At 38.5% G+C, this 6,206-nt stretch overlaps 1 non-coding gene across 1 annotated transcript; it reads right to left on the bottom strand.

Moving 5' to 3' along the window:
• Positions 1-1,784: 1,784 nt before the first annotated feature.
• Positions 1,785-1,857, bottom strand: TRNAW-CCA (transfer RNA tryptophan (anticodon CCA)). Its single transcript has one exon. It is a non-coding gene; the product is annotated as a tRNA-Trp (tRNA).
• Positions 1,858-6,206: the final 4,349 nt, after the last annotated feature.

The raw sequence follows: 6,206 nt of genomic DNA, 5'->3' as shown, positions 1-6,206 counted from the left end.
TCAGTGAAACCAATTTTAAAAAGATAAACAAAATTGATAAACCTTTGACCAGGCTCATAAAGAAAAAAAAAAAAGAGAGGATTAAAATAAACAAAATAAGAAATAAAAGAGGAGAAATTACAACTGATATCACAGAGAAATGCAAAAAAATAATGAGAGAATACTACAAACATTTATAAGCTAAAAAATTGGACAAACTAGAAGAAATGAATAAATTCCTAGAAACAGACAATATTCCAACACTGAATCAGGAAGAAAAAGATAATCTTAACAGACAGATCACTAGTAATGAAATTGAATCAGTAATCAAAAAGCTCCCAGGAAACAAAAGTGCAGAACCAACCATGTCATGCTCTTCCCAGAGCATGTGCAACTAGCCAGGGGGATCCAAAGCATTTAGGAAATGCTCTGCTGAGTTCCTGACACTGGCCCATGTCTCCAGTTGATTAAAGAGACTCTGCCCATAGCCAGGACCAGAACCATACAGTACAAGGTGCTGCCTGCCTGGACTTGTCTCTGAGCAGACTGTGTGTACTGCTTTCTAGTAAGGTGTTTTTTTTTTTTTTTTTTAAGAAGAAGACTTTGTGGCTTTCCTCTGTAACAGAGGTAATATATGAGAGAATCAACAATTTCTAAAAGTTCTGAGAATAATTTTCAGATGAAGAGACTCCAAGGTTGACTTCACTTTGAAGATTATTCATGTGACTGATGATTTGGAAGACATCAGATTTTCTAGGTAATGCTGCTTTTTACTGTATGCATATTTTCTTTTATTTAAAACATAAGGGAAAAAGTAAGAGAAGACCACTTCAATCAGTTGCATGGAAGAGCCTGGTGTGTCCAGGATACAAATCTCTGTCCTTCAGACTAACCTCATCATTAGTGACAGAAGCAAGTTCCTGTGTGAACTATACCTATCAACAGTTTTTATAGCTTTTCAAAAACTCAATTGGGATGAAAATAGAAAATTGCTAAGGTCTGATGTTCTGCCTCCTTCTGGAAAATTCCTGTCAAAATCATTCAGAAATTCTAGCTTGAGGAATGTATTTTATTCTTGTTTGCAAATCATAGAAGATGTACTATAATTTATACTTCAGAATTTTTCATTCCAGGATTTTTAAAGAACCTTTTCAATGTTTTTACAGGTACTTTTATAACTTTTTTATAAAGATATAATAAAAATAATTTTTTAATGAGAAAAATTTAAAGCAAAGTTACTGTTATACAGAGATTATACTGTGTTCTTTGTGTGTTAGTGTTAAGTCCTTCATTTGGACACTGCCAACATCCATAGTTTTTTTTTTTTTTTAATTGGAGGTTAATTACTTTACAATATTGTAGTGTTTTTTTGCCAAACATTGACATGAATCAGCCATGGGCACACATGTGTTCCCCATCTAGAACCCCTCTCCCACCTCCCTCCCCATCCCATCCCCCAGGGTCTTCCCAGTGCACCAGCCCTGAGCACCTGGTCTCATGCATCAAACCTGGACCAGTGATCTGCTTCACACATGATAATAACACCTTTCAACACTACCCTCTCAAATCATCCCACACTTGCCTTCTCCCACAGAGTCCAAAAGACTGTTACATCTGTATCTCTTTTGCTGTCTCACGTATGGGGTCATCATTACCATCTTTCTAAATTCCGTGAATGAATGAAGTTGCTTACTCGTGTCCGACTCTTTGCGACCCCATGGACTGTAGCCCACCAGACTCCTCCAACCATGGGATTTTCTAGGCAAGAATACTGGAGTGGGTTACCATTTCCTTCTCCAGGGGATCTTCCTGACCTGGGGATTGAACCCAGGTCTCCTGCATTGGGGGCAGATGCTTTACCATCTTAGCCACCAGGGAATTCCATATATATATGCATTAGTATACTGTATTGGTGTTTTTCTTTCTGGCTTACTTCACTCTGTATAATAGGCTCCAGTTTTATCCACCTCATAAGAACTGATTCAAATGCATTCTTTTTAATGGCTGAGTAATACTCCATTGTATAAATGTACCACAGCTTTCTTATCCATTTGTTTGCTGATGGACATCTAGGTTGCTTCCATGTCCTGGTTATTGTAAAGAGTGCTGTGATGGACATTAGGGTACATGTGTCTCTTTCAATTCTGGTTTCCTCAGTGTTGTATGCCCAGCGTGGGATTGCTGGGTCGTATGGCAGTTCTATTTCCAATTTTTTAAGTAATCTCCATACTGTTCTCCATACTGTGGAACAGCCACAGTTTAAACGAGAGAACTGAGGGATATATTTTTGCCTCCAATGGAATATAGTATGAACAGATAAAAACCTTGCCATTCTCGTGTAACTGAAAGTAGTTTAAGAGATAGCCAGAGAATGGTAAGTGACACCCAAAGTCTTTTAAATATTGTGTGAAAATGATTAGTGAGGGTGGATACTAATAATAATGTGTCAGTGAACTGAATTCAGAGATAAACTAAGACATTGTTTGATAAATATTAACCCTTTGGGAAAACATTTTCCTGTTCAACATCAATTCATTTTTATGTAAACACAGGAATAAAGTTTATCTATCTATGAATATAAAAAAATCACATCAAAAAGAATAAAATACCTAGGAATAAACTTAATTGAGGAAGCGAAAGACCTTTGAAAACTATACAACACTGCTGAAGGAAATTCAGGATGATACAAAGAAATGAAAAGATATCCCTTGTTCATGAACTGGAAGAATTAATATAGTTAAAATATCCATACTACTCAAAGCAATCTGCAGATTTAAGGCAATTCCTACCAAAACACCGATGACATTTTTCACAGAACCAAAACAAAGAATCTTAAAATCTTTATGGAACCACAAAAGACTCAGAATTATAAAATACTTGACACTGTCAGAAGGATAAAGTGGTCATGACTGCTGACTTATATGGCTTCTTGGGGGTCTGTTCTTGCTTACTGATTCATTCAAAACCATGAGGAGAATAGTTTGGAAAGTCAGTGTGCTTTACTTTAATCTTGTTGCTTGCTGTGGTGTCCACTGGTAGTTTCCTTGTCTCTCCTTACTCCAGTTTCTAAGCTGTTGGAATATTAAATATGAGCAATTCTAATTGGCTAAATGCCATAGTTAGATACTAGCCCAAGTGGGAGCCACCTTAGGGCAATAGAAGTGATTAGGCACTTGTGGCACCAAGTTCATGTGTTGAAACCTGTTCCTTTAAAATGATTGTATTTGGAGGTGGGGGCCTGGGAAGTGATTAGGTCATAAGGATGGAGCCTTCATGGACGGGATTGTGCCTTTAGAAAAGAGGTCCCAGTGAACTAGCTTGTCCTCTTCACCATGTGAGAACACAATGAAAAGACTGTCCAGGAGCCAGAAAGCTGGTCCTCACCAGACACCAAATCTATCAGTGCATCCATTTTGGACTTCTCAGCCTTCAGAATTGTGAAAAAAAACTTTTTTTCTGTTATTTAAAAGTCACCCAGTCTGTGGGTTTTTTTTTTTAATAGCAGCCTGAACAGACTAAGAGAGTGAGCATAAACATTCTGACATAATAAGTAATAAATTAAAATTAAATTAAACTTTCCTGATGGTCCAATGGTTAAGAATCAGCCTTCCAACACAGGGTACACGGGTTTGATCCCTGGTCAGGGAACTACAATACCACATGCTATGGGACAACTAAGCCTGTATGCCACAACTAGAGAAAGTCCATGTGCCATAACTACTAGCCCATGTGCCCTGGAGCCTGTGCAGCACAGCGAGAAGTCCCCAAGAGAAGCCCGTGTGCCACGATTACAGAAAAGCCCACAGGCTGCAACAATGACCTAGCTCAGCCAAGGTTTTTTAAAAAATTAAATCATAGACAACACATTCCTCATTTACCAATTTTGCTTAATCTCTCTGATGCTTCTACTTACAAATAAGCTCACATTAAATGGCACCCCAACAAAAGGCTCTAATGTCTAAGTTAAAGTCAATAGATACTTCTGTGAGTGCTCTCAGAGACTTATTCATTTGCAGGTTTTAGGATTTCCAGTCATAACTCTAAAGTCTCTGGACTATGTATGATGGCCCATAAATTTCTTCTTCTAAAACTATTTATTTATTTGACTGGGTTATTTATTTATTTGACCAAGTCTTAGTTGGCAGGTGAGATCTGTGATCTTCATTATGGCACATGGAATCTTTTTAAAAAAATTTTAGTTACACCATGTGGGATCTCTTTAGTTGCAGCATATGGAATCTTTTAGTTGCTGCATGAAAACTCTTAGTTGCAGCATGGGGGATCTAGTTCCCTGATCAGGGATGGAATCTGCGCCCCCTGCATTGGGAGCATGGGGTCTTACCCACTAAACTACCAGGGAAGTCCTGCCATGAACTTCTGATGCAAAAAATCTGCCCCTCACTGTTTGCTTAGCCCATAATCCTGATATACTCCTTGTGCTCTGTAAAGACATAGTTCCCTACACTCTCCCTATACTCTCATGTCTAAAGGGAAATCTATCTGTGTCATTCTAAAAATTAATGGAGAACATTGCTTTCCCCAGGAGACCTCATATAGGTTCACCCCTAGGACCCCTAGGGAGGGAAATCATTCACTCCCCGGTGCCTTCTCCTGCTTCCCATCTCTAGTTTGCCACTACAACCTCCCACCCTACATCTCTGATAATGACCACCACAACTACTTCTTTCACTTGGATACAAACAAATATCACTAATGATTACATATACCTTCCTGAACTACAAGTTCAAACCCTCCAACAATGGACTGCCACCTTGAATCAATGAATATACCGAGATAATATTATCATAAAAATATACTTTAAATATACTTTACAACTCAACATTACTTTGCCAACAAAGGTCTGTCTAGTCAAAGGTATGGTTTTTCCAGTAGTTACATATGGATGTGAGAGTTGGACTATAAAGAAAGCTGAGTGCCAAAGAACTGATGCTTTTGAACTGTGGTTTTGGAGAAGACTCTTAAGAGTCCCTTGGACTGCAAGGAGATCCAACCAATCCATCTTAAGGAAATCAGTCCTGAATATTCATTGGAAGGACTGATGCTGAAGCTGAAACTCCAATACTTTGGCCACCTGATGCAAAGAACTGACTCATTTGAAAAGACCCTGATGCTGGGAAAGATTGAAGGTGGGAGGAGAAGGGGATGACAGAGGATGAGACGGTTGGATGGCATCATCGAATCAATGGACATGAGTTTGAGTGAACTCCGGGAGATGGTGATGGACAGGGAGGCCTGGCGTGCTGCATGCAGTCCATGGGGTCTCAAAGGGTTGGACATGACTGAACGACTGAACTGAACTGAAGATATTGTTATAGGTTCTTAGAATTCTAGATTTGTTTTCTTGGCTAACACTACATAATGGAGAACTTGGTTATGGACCAACCTACAAGAACTTCTTATACTTCTACTTATTTTCATAATAAAATATTTTTAAGCTGTTTAGGAAACTTAGGCACTACTCTTTAGAAGTCTCCTTTACTATTATTTGGGCCACTCAAATACTACCTACAATCAAGCTCAAAACTGATGTGAAGATCAGTGGGTCAGTTTTAATATAGTTTTTAGTTTTTTAAAAATACTGATCAGGGGCTTCCCTGTAGCTCAGTGGTAAAGAATTCACCTGTCAATGCCAGAGACACAGGTTAAATCCCTGATCTGGGAAGATCCCACATGCCTCGGAGCAACTAAGCCTGGGCACCCACAACTACTGAGTCTGTGCTTTGGAGCTGGAAGCTGCAACAACTGAAGCCCATGCTCCCTAGAGCCCACGCTTGCTGCAACTAGAGGAAAGTTCATGCCATGATGAAGACCCAGCACAGCCAAAGATAACAAATAAATAAAATTAAAAAAAAAACTGTCTAAACAAAATTTTGATGCCCTGACTAGAGGGTGATGGTGACAGAATTCAGAGTAGCGTTCATTTCTGAGGAAGGATATTGACAAAGACAGAGCATGAAGGAAACTTCTTAAATAAAAGAAATGGCCTTATCTTGGTTTTGGTGTATACACGTATAAAAATTCATCATTCTGTAAATTTAAGGTTTGTGCATTTTACCTATGTAATTTATTCTTCCAAAAATGCTAACTTTTGAAAGAATTGCTGTGTAATTTATCTCATCGCCTCAGTACCGTGAGAAAACCAATGAATAGTAAGCCTTGTTTTTTTTGGCCTTATCACTTAGCAAAATCCACAGACATTTCCTGTC

The sequence above is a fragment of the Ovis aries genome, chromosome 1 (assembly GCF_016772045.2).
Source record: "Ovis aries strain OAR_USU_Benz2616 breed Rambouillet chromosome 1, ARS-UI_Ramb_v3.0, whole genome shotgun sequence".
In the NCBI taxonomy this organism is placed as follows: Eukaryota; Metazoa; Chordata; class Mammalia; order Artiodactyla; family Bovidae; genus Ovis; species Ovis aries.
This window is presented reverse-complemented; position numbering and strand designations above follow the sequence as displayed.